Source organism: Globicephala melas, chromosome 5, assembly GCF_963455315.2.
Source record: "Globicephala melas chromosome 5, mGloMel1.2, whole genome shotgun sequence".
Classification (NCBI taxonomy): Eukaryota; Metazoa; Chordata; class Mammalia; order Artiodactyla; family Delphinidae; genus Globicephala; species Globicephala melas.
The window spans coordinates 65,112,968-65,131,014 of NC_083318.1; the positions used below are offsets into that span (position 1 = coordinate 65,112,968).

Genomic DNA, 18,047 nt, shown 5'->3' on the forward strand with positions numbered 1-18,047 from the left:
CTCCAAGGTTGATACAGTAGGGAGCAACTTGAGCGTAACTTCATTTTCACATTTGTTTAGGTATGATTTCACTGCAAGAAACATTAGGTAATAGCAGAAGATTGCACGGGGCGGAACCCAGCTGTCTAAGGATACACAAAAGGCACAAAACCCACGCCTCAAATATCTGTTGGCGATCTCAGTCCCCCCGACATGTGCCGAGCCACAGCCCTCCAAGCTGGGTGCCCCAACTTTCCTTCTGATTTCAGGTAACCCTCTTTCCACCACTTCACAGTGACGCATAAACTGCAACCCTTCCAGGGCCTCAGTCCACAGGAAATGTCACGACTTTCTCAAGGTAAAATGCCATATTTAGTGCACTTTTTATCTATTTACTTCTTGGCCAACTAATATGTGTAAAACTGTGCTCCGATTTTTATTCAGTTCCCATCTTACTTTTTTTTAATGTGTCACTGATAAAGGTTTTTTTTTTTAATTTATTTTTGGCTGTGTTGGGTCTTCGTTGCTGTGCGTGGCTTTCTCTAGTTGTGGCGAAAGGGGCTACTCTTTGTTGAGGTGTGCAGGCTTCTCATTGCGGTGGCTTCTCTTGTTGCAGAGCACAGGCTCTAGGTGCGCAGGCTTCAGTAGTTGTGGCACGTGGGCTCAGTAGTTGTGGCTTGTGGGCTCTAGAGCGCAGGCTCAGTAGTTGTGGCGCATGGGCTTAGTTGCTCTGCGGCATGTGGGATCTTCCCGGACCAGGGCTTGAACCCGTGTCCCCTGTGATTCAGTCAGCTGTGGCCAGGTCGGCAGGGCCATGTGACAGGCTTTCCTCACAAATGGCTCTACGAGTGGTGCAGGTAACCTGCTAGTGTTGGAGGGTCTCCTGCAGAGGCGGGCAGTGACTGTGTCTCACCATGGGGACAAGGACACTGGCAGCAGAAGTTCTGGGAAGTACTCCTTGGCGTGAGCCCTCCCAGAGTCTGCCATCAGCCCCACCAAAGAGCCCAGGTAGGCTCCAGTGCTGGGCTGCCTCATTGATAAACGTTTTTGAGTGTTATGTCCCTGATCCTACTTTTCCCTTAAGCACTGGGGGATTTACTGCATAGCATGGTGGTTTTTAGAAACACATATATTGCATTTTAGCAGAACTGACTGTATAATAACTAGTGTTTACAAGGATGCTTGTGTGTTGTGTGTTTTGTTTTGTTTTTCGGGGTTTTTTTGGCCATGCCACATGGCTTATGGGATCTTAGTTCCCCGACCAGGGATCGAACCCAGCCCCATGCAGTGAAAGCGCTGAGTCTTAACCACTGGACCACCAAAGGAAGTCCCAGGACGCTTGTGATTTAGACCAGAGGGGTTAAATTATGATTTTCAAATACTTTCATTATATTAAAGAGGATAGCAACATATGTAATTTAATTTTAGAAAGAATCACATTCACATATTTTACAATAACCTAGTATGGACACTTTTAAGGGTGTTTCAGTTACGTGAAAAATTTATTTATGAGAAGTTCCGTAATGGTGTTGTTAGATAAATGAAGTGTTACTGCACCATTCCGGACAGACCAACATGATGGTGTTATAAAGATGCAATTCTTGCAGACAAGAAGACTTAGCCAGAATTGCTAGAGAGGAGAAACTGAATTACTTGTCATTCCTTGAAACCAATAAATTTTTAAAAGATTAAAGTTATCTGTAAAAAAAAGTCCAAGATATGTACAAAGAAGTTTTCTATTAAAGTAATAACATTTTAAGCAATTTTAAAATATAAATATTCAGCAATGGATAAAGTTTTTAAAATCTGTAAGATATTTAATAAAATGAGAAAATGTTTTTAAGCAGTGTTCATTGGGAATGCAGACTATAAGATGATTTGTTCCATATGATCTCAATTTTGTTTAAAAGTATCTATACCTAGAAAAAAGACTAGAATGAAAAAAGTCAACATTTGTGTATAGTTGCTAATTAGAGATAACAGAATAAGGATAGAATAATTTTTATTTTCTTTGCATTTTCCTGTGGTTCCCAAATCTTCCACAATAATCATATCTACTTTTATAGTTAGAAATAATCATATGCTATATAAAAATAGGACTAAGGCATTTGGTGGGGAAAAAACCCTCTTTTTATCCCCACTTTAATTCTGAATGTGACTCCAGCCAGTAGAATGAACACCAGCCCAAGAACAAGGGTACCAGATGCTTCCTCCACAGGTATTAACAGATCCAGTCACAGAAAGTATTTTCTATCTCATAATTCAAGGGCAAATACATCCCAAAAGATGTTCAAAGTATATAAATCCGTTTTAGAGGCCAAAATATAATTTGCTTTTACTGGCTAAAACAGTTATAGATTTAGTAAAATCCAGATGAAAGAAGACTTTTAATTATATAATTGCATATTAGCTGTCTTAATGTCTGAAAGAAATTTAGTTATGAATGAAGAAATTGTGCTCTGGATAAAGCTCCTTTCAAACAAGATCAAGATTAAAGAAATACAAGAAGCAATGGATTCGGTTGTGGGGATGAGTGCCTCACTCGGGGAGTTTTCGATAGAAAGTAAGAAAGAGATATTGATCTTTACGACCTCCAAAAGAACTCAGCTGTATTAAAAATTTTCCCAATAACCATAAAACTGGACTTTGAAAATAATCCATTTGCCAAAAACGGTGACTCCTTATTAGTCATCAGTCTGCTTAGTTTAATCCCATGCACTGAAATTGCATAAGAACTAAATGGTGAAACTACAATACTCTGAAGTCAAGGGCCAGTGTGGAACAGTTTGGCCACCACACAACCCGAGTTCACTTACCTATACTGGCCAGCAGCACATTTAAAGGATGTGCCCCTTTCCATCTTCAGCATAGCATTACTCACATCAAATACCCAGTAACTATTTGGTGTAGAGCAATTGCTTTAGTACCACTCTCCATTCTCAAGAATGCACTGAGGATTAAAAATCAGTGATTGTGTGTGTGTGCGTGGTTTTGTTTTATAAAATTATAAAGCATCTGTAACATGCAGTGCATACATCTGAATAATAACCGTATTCCTGCTGTACAAAGTATAGATGTACTAGTCTCTGTTTTGTTTTGTTTTTTACTTCCAAAAATGCTGACTTCAATGGAAAACAAACAAAAAACCCTTCTGTTTCAAATTTGCTTTTGTATTTTTAAGCATTTTCATAACTTCCCTATGAAATGGAAACAAAGCTACTGAATTCATGTTTTGTTCTGGTTTGTTTCACAGAATAGAAGAGGCAAATGAATATTTTAATTACGCTATCATATACAAGAAGAGATCACAGAGGTGATTCTGAGTTCCAGAAAAATCAGTTCAAGTTCAAGATCAGAGACTATCATTTTATCAAATGTATGTTGATTACTTTGGAAAATAACTGAAATTCTTGGCTTCTGTGTCTCACAAGTTGCTGCCTAAAATGCTGCACATATGCACCTTTAATAATTTGCAACCACGTATTATAATCAGCAAATAAATTCAGATACTATTTTCAGTTAGGAGTGTTCAAAATAAAAACTATGAATTTTAATTTTTAAAAGAAAACATGCAGAAATATACATCTACCTATATACACCTCACACTGACTCTGAAAATACAGAACACCTAGGAACTCTCAGTATGGAAACTATATTTCTTAAATTGCTCTAAGAATTAGCATATGTATAGCTCAGGGGAATACACTCTCTTAGCATTACTGGATATAAAAAAGGGCAACCAATTTTCAGAGTCTACCTGGAAAATAAGCAGAAATTATTTTCTCAGGCTCTCTAGTCACTCTGTGGGCAGAATTCCAACATAATCTAAATTGGTCTTGGCACTATCTCACTCCCCCTTTTTGCATCACTACACCACCTCTGGTCCAAAGCCCAATGACCTTCTCTTTCAACGGCCTCCTCCTCTCATTGGTCCTTTCCTTCCAACTTCTAAACTTCCAATGACTCCATGGCAATATTTTAGCAGAAGCTGGGGAATGGGGGAGTTTCAACAAATGATTAAGGAATTTTAACTTTCTCTGGATTATATGCATTTTTAAAGAAAAATTTGAGTACCCAGATCTTGTTTTTCTAAGCACCATAGCTCACTGGAGAAATAGTTGGGTCCAGGCCCGGGGGTAAGGAAAGTACAATATAAGCCTAGAACATCATACTATGCCAGAAAGCAAGAAGTGCTCAAATATTAATGCAGACATGACAGAAGGACACAGGAGCTGCCTTGAAGGGGCTCCCACTGGCCAAATGTGGTACAATTTGAACAACAAAAAGAATGATACGGATAAATTATAACACACTCAATTTTAAAAAAAGGAACCATAAATCCACAGATATTCATGGAAAGGGGGATAGTGGAAAGCTCTTTTTTACAAAGAAAGCCAGCTAATAAACACCAAAGGAATAGCAGAAATAGAAAGTCCCACTTTGCAACCACCAAGGCAATGATTGATTCAGTCAAGGGTCATTAATGGACGCTAAAACCATTAGGGAAAGGGTTGCTATGGAACAGGATACTCACACAGCCTCAGAATATCACCCCACAGATTACTTATCACTTACTGAGGGGAAGAGGTATCTTTACAATGGAGAGCTCTGGCAGACCACCTTACCCAAGTGTTGGTTGGCACAATCAATTACAGGATAACTGAATGTCATGTCTCCACAGGGACTATGTAGTACGTTTGTCAAAAGGCTTAATCTGTATCTCATCATAAAGTAACAATCAAACAAATCCAGTACTTGTGGTACTTTCTGCAAGACAATTATCTTGGCATTTTCCAAGATACCAGTGCCATGAATGACAAAAATAAACAAAAACAGGGTGACTGTTCTGGATTAAAGGAAAAGAAACAAAATGCAGTGAATGACTGTTGATGAATCTTGGATGAGGAGAGGGGTTATAAAAAGACATTACTGGAATAACTGGGGAAATTTGAATCCGTATTACGGACTATGTGGGAGAATATTCTTGTGTTTGGGAGATACATATTAAAGTCTTAATATTTCAAGTAAAGGGTCATGACCTCTATAACTAACTCAACCGGTTCAGCAAAAATGTTTTAAAGTGTATGTATACAGAGACAGAGAGACAAAAACAGAAAGAGACAGAGATAAAACAAATTTGGCAAAATGTTAGCATTTTATTTGGCAGGCTGGTTGTAACCTCTAAAAGCCAGTAACTACGGTTACTTGTAGGCTGTGTCTATTCCATATGAAGAGAGATCATAAAGGAGCCTACAGTTGAAACCAACACAAATAGAAATAGAGATTACTGGTGTTAGAGCATTTAGTCCATTTTTCAGAAAACTTTTTCCAATGCATTTTTCTTCTGTAGCAATTAATGGTCATTAGTTGGGAGGAAGAAGATTTACAGAGAAAAAGAAACCCAAGGAAGAGGATAACAATGGATAAAAATTAGGCACAGATAATTTCAGTTCTCTTCCATACCTCTTCTTTGGAAGAAGAGGTAAGTCTCGAGGTTTAAAAAAATTGTGCATTGTTTTCCATCCTGGTGAGAAACGCTGGATAGATGTGTACCTTTCCAAAGAGCAAGAAAGAGTCCCTCTGCAAGAGGTATTCTGACCAAACACCAGGACCAGTGAAGCTGAGCACTTCATTTCATGCCCAGTCCTGGCTAAGCCTAGAACAGAGGGGCATGTGTCTGAATAACGAACATTCCATGTGGGCAAACTTGCATCCCAGAAGCGCAGCTTTCAGCAGCTGCCTCAAACTGAATGTGTTGGAAACAGAATTCTCCTCCACCAAACTTGATCCCTTGTTTCTATTACCTCTCTTCTCAGTCTATCCAGTCTCAAAAGTGCAGCTTCATCTTTCACTTTGGTTCCCATTGGCCCACTCTTCCTCATTCACATCCTCAGGGCCATATTGGCCACAAGGTCTCTCGCAGTCCAGGTAGAAGCAGCCTCTCTTTTCTCTGTTTCTCCTCAATACTTCTATCTATGGCACTCACTTGACACTTTTTAAATATCTTTGCCACACGGTACTGATTCTGTACTCACTGTAGGCAAGAACTTTACTACGTTACCTCATTTAAAAATCACTGAGGGCCTTCCCTGGTGGCGCAGTGGTTAAGAATCCGCCTGCCGATGCAGGGGACACGGTTTCGAGCCGTGGTCTGAGGAGATCCCACATGCCGCGGAGCAACTAAGCCCGTGAGCCCCAACTACTGAGCCTGCGCTCTAGAGCCTGCGAGCCACAACTACTGAGCCCACGAGCCACAACTACTGAAGCCCGCGCGCCTAGAGCCCATGCTCCGCAACAAGAGAAGCCACCACAATGAGAAGCCCGTGCACCGCAATGAAGAGTAGCCCCCGCTCGCTGCCCCGCTCGCCGCAACTAGAGAAAGCCCGCACGCAGCAACGAAGACCCAATGCAGCCAATTAAAAAAAAAAAAAAAATCACTGAAATTCTGTGAAGTAGTTTACGTTATTTTGCTTCTATCTACGGAAGAAATGGATACTCAGACGGGTGAAATAACTCGTCCGAGGTCACAGAGCTGTAAAGTTGATATTCAGACCCTGATCTTCTGGTTCTACCCTAACACCAAGGTGCTTCCGATTTTATTTATCATTTTAAACACTGTCCCCTGTCCTTAAATCAAGCACAGACTCCTTGAAGGAAGGGATCTATTTTATCCAGCCTTGTGCTCTCTCCAGAGCCTAGCAATACTCATAACTCATGTTCACTGAATTATATTTCAAGACTCAGTCCAGAAACCATTTTTCTTTCTGACTTCCAAGCTCAATCCCTGTAGCACCACCCACCCCCTCCCCTTGCCCTCTATATGTTTCTACTGCAGTACACGCAAGCCTTAACGGCAGGCTTCGTGACTGCCGCGTGTGTGCCCTGGAACACAGCAGGCACCTAATGTATGTTTGCTAAATGAAATGTTTATGCATGAGACAGCTGGGTTCCTTATCAAGGCTACTATGTCTTGCTAGAAAATTGACCTCATTTTTGTCTTTATCACATACTGAGGAAATTATTTTAGGAAAGAGTGTCACAGGGAAAATGGAGAAAAACAGTCTTGGCCTTTGGGTCCTACCCACTTCACCTGCTGTCCTGGGTATACTGTGTTCTGGAGAAGTGCTTCCAAATTTTAATGGATACGTAGTATCATTAAATACAAATTACGATTCAGTATGTTTGTGGTAGAGCCCAAGATTCTGCATTTCTTTTTCTGGGGTGTGGGGGGATGCAAACAAGAGGCTAACCCAGATTCTGCATTTCTAACAAGCTCCCAAGACACGTTGATGCTGCTGATCTATGGACCACACTTCCCAGGAGCAAGAAGTCCTAGACTGTAATAGTGAAACTGCCCATTTAAGGAGAAATAACATGTAGACTAAATGACCAGACATAAATTCAGAGTGTTAATGCTAGTTATCTCTGGGTTTCTTCTTTCTGCTTTCCTGTAATTTCCAAGTATTCTATAATGACTCTTGCTGATGGAAATAAAAATTTTAAATGCTATATATACACATGCATAAAAAACTGTACATTTGGACATTTCTACTTTGCATGGTTACATCTTTATTTAAGCAACAAATATACTTAAGAGGACCAGACTTGGGAAATAACAAGATGGTGAATTTAGCAATTCCCTGTCTGCTCATTTTATCATGTAGATTAACATAAAACAGTAATTACCCTTAGCAAGCAGTCACCACCACAAGCATTGCTTTTCTCAGGTTCCTTTCCCTTAGAAGAAAGAGAAAGAATCCATTCAGTTGGAAGACAATAAAAGGCAAACCAAATTAAGGACAGAAGAAAAAACAAGCAGGTGCTACAATGAACCTCTTCCAAGTGGGTCAACAGAACCTCATGAAGTTGAAAAGGAGGTGGAAATGCGTTTCTCCCAGCAGAGGTGGGGTGGGCTGGGTTCCCCGACAAGGCAAAGTGCAATAAATTAAAGCAGCACTCACTGTGCACCTGCAAGCGAGGTGCAAAGAAATGGTCCTCAGAGGAGCCTCCCTTCCAAACGTAACAAGGAAAGACCGTCAGGAAAAGGCAATTAGAGGGTGTGCATTTGCAGGAAAGCACTCCCCAAATACCTCCTTCTCTTCCGTGTTGTTCCAAAGGATGCCAGGTTTATCCTATGAGTTGCAGAAGTTGCAGCCCAGGCAGGTGGGCACCTCATGCCCACTCCCATACCCGCAGCTATTCCAGACTCTTGCCCAGCCATAGGTACCTGTGACTCAGGAAGGGCCAAAAACAAAGGAGGCACTTTGTAACCAGAGTGTTCCCGGTTAAAGTAGGACCAACAAGGTTCTGCATCCTCTGTTTTCCAACCCACAGGCCTAAGTGACTTTTTGCCTTAAAGGAATATTGTGAAACTCACTGTGAAATTACCCAAAAGGATTGGAACTTAGTGTCTGGAAGGCTTATATGTACAATGGGACTAAAAATCACTTCTGTGTGTCTATTAAGGATGTGGTTTCCTATCTGTGAAGTTTAGACACGCTAGACATTCAGCTCAACTGAAAACAGTGAGTCACTTTATTGCTATTGAGTTCTGTGAGTCTAGAGCTGGACCATTCAAGGCAAATAAGCATATGCTGAGGTATTTAAAAATGTGATCACTTGAGATTTCGATAGCATCAAAGTCATCATCTTGATGGGAGAAAAAATCTGAATCTACTTGGACTTGCTTAAATTTCTTTTACTGAAATTCAATATTGTTTTTATTTTGAATTAGATGGATGGTAGATGGGGTGGGGGAGGGGAAAGCACCATAATCTTCTCGGTGCTCCAAAGCCTCAGAGTCTTAATATCTTAGTAGGAATTTTAGATTTGAGGAGACGTAAGAGGCACGACAATCAAATAAAATGCAGTACACGGTCTTTAGCTTGGATTCTGGTTTAACTTTTTTTTCAATGCTAAAGACTTAGGGGATTAAGTCTTTGGGAAATTTGACTATGGACTGATAATAAATGATATTTGAGGACTACAATTAATTTTGTTGGCCATCATAATAGTACTGCATTCACATAAGGCAGCGTCTTTATTTCTTGGAGATGAATGCTAAAGTACGTAGGGGTAAAATGCCATGATATCTAAAATTTATTTTGAAATGGCTCAGCAAAAAATAATATATGTAGGGCTTCCCTGGTGGTGCAGTGGTTGAGGGTCTGCCTGCTAATGCAGGGGACACGCGGAGCAGCTGGGTCCGTGAGCCACAACTGCTGAGCCTGCGCGTCTGGAGCCTGTGCTCCGCAACAGGAGAGGCCGCAATGGTGGGAGGTCCGCGCACCGCGATGAAGAGTGGCCCCCGCTTGCCACAACTGGAAAAAGCCCTCACACAGAAACGAAGACCCAACACAGCAAAAATAAATTAAAAAAAAAATAATAATAATAATATATGTAAATTTACACAGATGAAGTAAATAAGAAAAATGCTAATAGTTACTGAAATCAGATAGGGGTTCTATGGGTTTTCATTGTAGTATATTCCTTCTACTTTTTTCTATATTTGAAAAATTTTAGAGTTAAAAGTTTAAATTTATATCAAAAACATTTATGACCCCATAGTTTTATCTCCCTTGTCCTATTCTCTTGCCATATTAGACCACAGTCCATCTATAGTAGATTATTTTCTTTTCTCTAGAACACACCCTCTCACGCCTTCCACCTCTGTAACTTTGTGTGTTATATTGTCTCAATCTGGCATTTTTCTCCCTCCAATAACTGGGCCTCTGGTGAAAGCTGATTTATTCTTTCAGGTCAATCTCAAAGGCTACCCCCTCTCGGAAAACTTTCCCAACCTCCACCCCACTTTATGCATCTCCCCTTTTCAGACTCCCCATTACACCTTGTACCTCTCAGCATACCTATCACATTCTACCCTGCAAGGTAAACACTGAAGCTGACATTTACTGAGAGCTTCCCACGTGTGAGGCCCTGTTCACATGCTGTCGCATGCAATCTTTACTTCACTCATTTCTTTCCTACCCCACTGAGGTAGGAGCTGTCATTACCTCTTTTCACAAGTGAGGAAACAGGCTTTGAGGGGCTGGGTGACCTACCCAGTTACAGGGTCAGTAAGTGGCAGTGCCAGGCTTCATTCAAATACAGCCCATCTGCTTCTAAACTCTTTAAGCACTAGTGTGTATGTCATTTGCATGGCGGCCTGATCCTTTCCTACTACATTGTAACAATTTAAGGGCAGGTATTACATCTTCTTTCTTTATTCACTCAACCAATAATTGTTGAAAAGCCACTATTATCAGGAAACCACTGCCCTATGTGATGAGGTAAAGATACGAGTGAAAAGGACAGTTTTTGACCTAGACAAAAACTAAGGAAATCTGAACAAACTATGGACTTTAGTTAATAAAAATGTATGTACTGGTTCATTAATTGTAACAAATGTACCATATGAATGTAAGATGTCAATAATAGGGCAAACAGGGTGAGAGGTTAATGAGAACTCTGTACTATCTTCTCAATCTTCCTGTAAATCTAAAACGGTTCAAAAAAAATAAAGTCTATTTTAAAAAAGGAGAAAATAATGTGACAATGAGGTCAGTTTTCTTGATTGGCTCATAAACTCCCTATAAAATCAATCCTAAAGAAGAGTGGTTCAGTCATTCTAGCAAAAGGGGTGACAATGAAACGCCTGACTAGGGCCTATCTGGGGAATGAATTCAAATGAGGATCTCCAGCTGAATGTGTGGCACGTGTTTTTTAAACCTAGTCTCATACATGTATGTCCTTCCCCTCATACAACACGAACATGCTTCAGGCTCCAGTTTCTCCAGCTTAATTCACGATGTTTTAATGAACATACACAGGAAGGGATGTACCACATCTCCTACTTCCCTAAATCAACTCAAGTTCTTAAGTTCTCAGAAAGACTCTTAGGATGTTCAATTCCTTTTTTAAGCATGGCTTATTTTTTGGTTTTGATTTTTTTGTTTTTGCTTTTTTCCTTAAAGAATCACAGAGTTTCAAGTCCCACACTCCACAGCCATCTCAAACCCAGAACTTTAGGTACCTACACATTAATATACTGAACCATCCTATGCCTGATTCTTCCCTAAAAAAAGGGAACTCGGCCTTTCAGATACTGTTCAAGGATTCCTCTCCACTTCAGTAAATGGCTCTCTCCACCACATTTGTGAGATCAGCTACATTTCCACATATAAAAACCTTCCTATGTGAAGCTAGCCTAATAAACCACCATGAGTAACAGTAACTCTTTTTTTAGATCTAACTCCTGGAAAACTACAGCTCCTCACAGCTATGTAACTATTTAACAGACACCATTTGACAATATTAACCATAGTAATAAGTAACAGCATTGAGAGTATTTCACTGGTTGTGGTGCATTTTGGAAGTTAGTCTCATAAAAGTACTGTGATATGGGTGGTAAAGATATCATCACCATTTTATAGATGAGGAAAACTGAGGCTTACAATTGAAGTCAGAACTCACTCAAATACACCACTGCGTGACTTTGTTCCGCGGGGGATCCTCCAAGTCCTGGTTCAAAGCCAACAGTGCTTTTGCTCTCCAGTCAGAAAGCCAGCCCCTCTCCCGGAAACTGTCCACAGTCCTCGCCTCATCCCTGGAGGCGCTCTTTCTCTACAGGCCGTGTATCCGCTCATGCATCCAATCTCCTGAGAAGAATCATATAAACTAACTCAGGACTAGGACCCCGCTTCACTCATGCTTCAGCCGCCACATGTTAACACACGGCCTCACACAGTGGGTGCTCCCCAAGCCCAATGGTCTGCAACCGCATGAACGATCCTGAGCTGCAAAGCTTACCCACGGGCAAAAGCCATGAAACAAAAACATACCCTGTTCTGGTGCTTGACAACTAATGCAAAGTTCAAGATGACTTTTTTTCATTGACCTTAAAGCAAAACAAATTATATTTAAGTTTTACAACAGGGCTGATAACCATAAATAGAAAAGAGAGAGTTTTGTTTTCCCCATGAGTCCTCAGTGAGACCTCCAACTCGGGGGCCAAGAACATTCAGGGAATGTGCCACAGATCTTGGTTTTCATCCAGAGCCCAGAAAAAGGGCAGAGGCAAATGAGTTTTACCAGCGATACAGTTTGAGTTCGTCCTACAGGGACCACCCTCTACAAAGTAACGCCTAAAATCGGCTTGTGCATATTCCTCTTTCTATAGACCTCTTTCTAATGGCCAAGTTGACCGTTCTGTTATTAGAACCTTGGATTCTTTAAGTCAAATGAAAAGTCAAATATTTTTAAAATATCAAATCATCAAAAAAAAATTCTTCTGTGCCCTCTGGTACCAAATATAAAGGTCCTGACTTCGCACAGAGAGTGAGTGATTCAGAGTTAACTGCTCCTGCCTTGAAAGGAAACCGAAGGCTTCCAGTGCCCCAGGACATCACAGAAGTTGCTGAAAGAAGCAGTTTACTGAATCGTACTTCTGTGTCTTCAAAGTTTTAACATGCCCAACAGTGGAAAACTAAAACCATTTGGATCAAAGAGGCTAAAAATCAATGCTTGCTTTGTTTGTTTTTAACCAGAATAATAACCAAAACTGAATATAGTTCACCAAGGTATTAAATTCTGTCTCAGTGTATTTTTCCTTCTGTATCCAACTATACAAGAGACTTTTAAAAAAAATAATAAAATGCTCTATTCTACCATCAATAACACACATGTGCTTTGAATTTTTCAGGAATGAAAGATGGGATTGTGGGGCTCTCCAAACCCTTCCTTGTGTGTCCAATGGCATATATTATAAGACTGCTCCCCTGCACTCATGAGAAAAGTGATCACAGGATACCAGAGGGAACTTACGGAGTGTGTGTGTGTGTGCGCGCGCGCACACACACACACGCGCACACGCACACACTCAGCTGTGGTGTATCTATGGGTGGGGTTAGGGTGGGGGAGGGCAAGCAACAGAGTGTTGGAACTCCTAAAAAGGGTCATAGGTATTGCCTAAGATCTAAGATTCCACTCGCCCCTCCACTTTTCCTCTCTGTTCTTTGCTCCAGGAAGCTGACCCACTTGACAACACACTCCCTCAAAGCAATCCTGAGGAAAAAGAACAAAGCTGGAGGCATAACCTCCCAGACTTCAGACAATACTACAAAGCTACAGTAACCAAAACAGCATGGTACTGGCACAAAAACAGACATATAGATCAATGAAACAGAATAGAGAGCCCAGAAATAAACCCATAAACTTAAAGTCAGTTAATCTTCAACAAAGGAAGCCAGAATATACAATGGAGAAAAGACGGTGTCTTCAGCAAGTAATCCTGGGAAATCTGGACAGGCTCAAGTAAATCAATGAAAATAGAACACTCCTTCACACCATATACAAAAATAAACTCAAAATGGTTTAAGGACCTAAATATAAGACATGACACCACAAAACTCCTAGAAGGGAACATAGGCAAAACATTCTCAGACATAAATCACAGCAATATTTTCTTAGGTGAGTCTCCCAAGGCAAAAGAAATAAAAGCAAAAATAAATAAATGGGACCTAATCAAACATAAACTTTTGCACAGCAAAGGAAACCATCAACAAAACAAAAACACAACCAACAGAATGGGAGACAAATGATGCAACCAACAAGGGGTTAATTTCCAAAATATTCAAATAGTGCATACAATTCAATATCAAAAACAAACAAACAAACAGACAACCCAATCAAAAAATGAGCAGAAGACCTAAACAGACATATCTCCAAAAAAGACAGACAGATGGCTAACAAGCACATGAAAAGATGCTCAACATCTCTAATTATTAGAGAAATGAAAATCCAAACTACAATGAGGTATCACCTCACACTGGTCAGAATGGCCACCATCAAAAAGTCTACAAACAATAAATGCTGGAAAGGGTGTGGAGAAAAGGGAACCCTCTTGCACTGTTGGTGGGAATGTAAGTTGATACAGCCACTATGGAAAACAGTATGGAGGTTCCTTAAAAAACTCAAAAGAGTTACCGTATGATTCAGTAATCCCACTCCTGGGCATATTTCCGGAAAAGATGAAAAATCTAATTTGAAAAGATACATGCACCATGGATGGACCTAGAGAGTATCATACTAAGTGAAGTAATCAGACAGAGAAAAATAAAATAATACAGACTCACATAGCAAAGGAAACCATAAACAAGACCAAAAGACAACCCTCAGAATGGGAGAAAATATTTGCAAATGAAGCAACTGACAAAGGATTAATCTCCAAAATTTACAAGCAGCTCATGCAGCTCAATAACAAAAAAACAAACAACCCAATGCAAAAATGGGCAGAAGACCTAAATAGACATTTCTCCAAAGAAGACATACAGAGTGCCAACAAACACATGAAAGAATGCTCAACATGATTAATCATTAGAGAAATGCAAATCAAAACTACAATGAGATATCATCTCACACCAGTCAGAATGGCCATCAACAAAAAATCTAGAAACAATAAATGCTGGAGAGGGTGTGGAGAAAAGGGAACACTCTTGTACTGCTGGTGGGAATGTGAATTGATACAGCCACTATGGAGAACAGTATGGAGGTTCCTTAAAAAACTACAAATAGAACTACCATATGACCCAGCAATCCCACTCCTGGGCATATACCCTGAGAAAACCATAATTCAAAAAGAGTCATGTACCAAAATGTTCATTGCAGCTCTATTTACAATAGCCAGGAGATGAAAACAACCTAAGCGTCCATCACCGGATGAATGGATAAAGAAGATGTGGCACATATATACAATGGAATATTACTCAGCCATAAAAAGAAACGAAATTGAGCTATTTGTAATGAGGTGGATGGATCTAGAGTCTGTCATACAGAGTGAAGTAAGTCAGAAAGAGAAAGACAAATACTGTATGCTAACATATATATATATGGAATTTAAGGAAAAAAATGTCATGAAGAACCTAGGGGTAAGACAGGAATAAAGACACAGACCTACTAGAGAATGGACTTGAGGATATGGGGAGGGGGAAGGGTAAGCTGTGACAAAGTGAGAGAGTGACATTGACATATATACACTACCAAATGTAAAATAGATAGTTAGTGGGAAGCAGCGGCATAGCACAGGAAGATCAGCTTGGTGCTTTGTGACCACCTAGAGGGGTGGGATAGGGAGGGTGGGAGGGAGACACAAGAGGGAAGAGATATGGGAACATATGTATATGTATAACTGATTCACTTTGTTATAAAGCGGGAACTAACACACCATTATAAAGCAATTATACTCCAATAAAGATGTAGAAAAAAAAAGCAAAAATAATACAGACTCACAGACATAGAAAAGAAACTTATGGTTACCAAAGGGGAACACGGGCAGGAGTGGGGTGGGGAATGAGGAATATGGGATTAACAGACACATACAACTATATATGAGATAGATAAGCAACAAGGATTTTCTGTATAACACAGGGAACAATATTCAATATCTTGTAATAACCTATAATGGAAAATAATCTGAAAATATATATATATATATCTGAATCCCTTTGCTGTATACCTGAAACTAACACAATATTGTAAATCAACTATACTTCCATAAAAATAAAAACAAACAAACAAACAATCATGCTCCCTTACCCTCTGGCTCCTGGTTGGGTTTGACCAATGTGGACGTTCCACAGGAGGACAACCACAGGAGAGCAGAAGGAAGGAGGAAAACAGCTCCCTCCCTGCAGGCTCTCAGGTCACAAGTCCTGTCCAGTGGCCCACTACACACAGCTCTCTGTCTCCCCCCTCACCCCTCAGGCCCCCAGGTGGGAGGAGCTTGGCTGCCACAAGCCCCAGGGCGATGCAGATCTCAGTCCTGTTCTCAGTCCAAGTTCTCAGTATGAATGTGCCACCTGTTTCCTGATGAGACCTGGGCTGATCATATACCTAAAACCTTTGAATACTCACCTAACAAGATACTGCCCTAATCACTACTGTTTTGATCCCACCTTTACGGCAGCCTTACATCAATTATGTCAAAGAAAAGTCACTCGACAATATTTCAGGACCTTTTCTTATTTATTTATTTATTTATTTATTTGGCTGTGCCACACGGCATGGGGGATCTTAGTTCCCCAACCAGGGATTGAACCCATGCCCCCTGCAGTGGGATTGAACCCATGCCCCCTGCAGTGGATGCACGGAGTCCTAACCACTGGACCGCCAGGGAATTCCCCTTCAGCACCTTTTAAAGCTAGCTGTTTTTCACTTTGTTATAAAGCAGAAACTGACACACCATTGTAAAGCAATTATACTCTAATAAAGATGTTAAAAAAAAAAAGCTAACTGTTTTGACTAGTGTACTGACATGGTTTTTGTTTTTTTGTCGTTGTTGTTTAATCCACAAAATGCCATCATCTGCAATAAACTACACAGTAGAGGAAATACACTTATAGCTTAAATGATATTTTTTCAGCCTTACTGAGGGATAATTGACATACTAAATGGTAAGATATCTAAAGTATACATTGTGGTGATTTGATAGACATTGTGAAAGGTTTCCTCTCACCTAGCTAATTAACACATCCATCACCTCACGTATTTTTCTTTTTTTCTTTTTTTTGATGAGAACATTTAAGTTCCATTCTCTTACAATTACACAATATAGTGTTATCAACTACAGTCACCATGCTTTACATTAAATCCTTAGACCTTATTCACCTTCTAGCTGAAAGTTTATACCCTTTTACAAGCCTCTCCTCTCTTCTACTGTTTCTATGAGTCCAATGCTTTCTTTTTGATTCCACACTTATGTGATACCATAGAGTATTTGTCTTTCTTTGTCTGACTTATTTTACTTAGCATAATGCCCTCAAGGTCCATCCATGTTGTCACAAATGGCAGGATTTCCTTCTTTCTCACGGCTGAATAATATTCCATTGCGTGTATGTATATGTGTGTATGTATACATGTATATATATAACATCTTCTCATCTTCTTTATCCATTCATCTGTTGACAGACATTTAAGTTGCTTCCATATCTTGGCTACTGTGAATAATACTGCAATGAACATGGGAAGGTAAATATCTCTTTAAGATCCTGTTTCCATCTCCTTGGGATTTTTACCTGGAAGTGGGATTGCTGGATCCTATGGCAGTTCTATTTTCAATTTTTTGAAGAACCTCCATACTGTTTTCCAGTGGTTGCACCAATTTACATTCCAACCAACAATGCACGAGGGTTTCCTTTTCTCCACATCCTCACTAACACCTGTTGTGCTTGTCTTTTTGATAAAAGCCATTCTTACAGATGTGAGGTGATTATCTCACTGTGATTTTGATTTGCATTCCCCTGATGATTAGTGACAGGGAGCACCTTTTCAGTACCTGTTGGCCATTTGTACGTCTTCTTTGGAAAAATGTCTATTCAGTTTCTCTGCTCATGTTTTAATTGGATTATTTGGTTTTCCTGCTGTAGAATTGTATGAGTTCTTTATACATTTTTTGGATATGAACCCCTTATCCAATATATGATTTGTGAATATTTTCTCCCGTTGAGTAGGTTGCCTTTTCATTTTGTTGATGGTTTCCTTTGCTGTGCAGAAGCTTTTTAGTTTAATGTAGTCCCACTTGTTTCAGTGATCCTTTTTAAAATGTAAGTCAGATCAAGTCAGCTGTGCTCAAAACCCTGTCATCTCTGAGAAATGAATATTTCAGGTCCTTATTCTGTCCTGTACCCTTCGCAACCTGTCCCTTACTCCACCCCCATATTTTGTGGCTTTACTCGGCAATACTCTTCCCTTTGTTCCCTCTGCCCTAGCCTCAAGGGCATCTTGGCTGTTTCTCAAACATGCCAAGTTCACTCCCACCTGAGGGCCTTTGTCCTTGCAGTTTCCTGCACCTAGAATGCCACCTCCTGGGTCTCCATATCACTAAGTCCTGCTCAACTGCAACTACTCTAGGAGGCCTTTGCCCATCACCACCTCTTAAGCAGCCCTCTCTTGCTCTATCTCTCTCTCATCCCTTGATTTTTCTTCATTGTGCTTATTACCCCAATACATTATATATTTATTTGTCTATGGCCCACCTCCTACCACAAGAACGCATGGTCCCAGTGAGCAGGGAC

At 40.2% G+C, this 18,047-nt stretch overlaps 1 protein-coding gene across 18 annotated transcripts in view; it reads right to left on the reverse strand.

Moving 5' to 3' along the window:
* APBB2 (amyloid beta precursor protein binding family B member 2) overlaps positions 1-18,047 on the reverse strand; it is a 375,842-nt gene that overhangs the window by 266,749 nt on the left and 91,046 nt on the right. For 2 of the 18 annotated variants that reach the window (XM_060299261.1, XM_060299260.1), the window contains one exon: positions 7,666-7,716. The exons of the other annotated variants lie outside the window; for them this stretch is intronic. The gene's annotated coding sequence lies outside the window, so the exon portion shown is untranslated. The remainder of the gene's footprint in view (positions 1-7,665; positions 7,717-18,047) is intronic. 18 annotated transcript variants of the gene reach the window in all.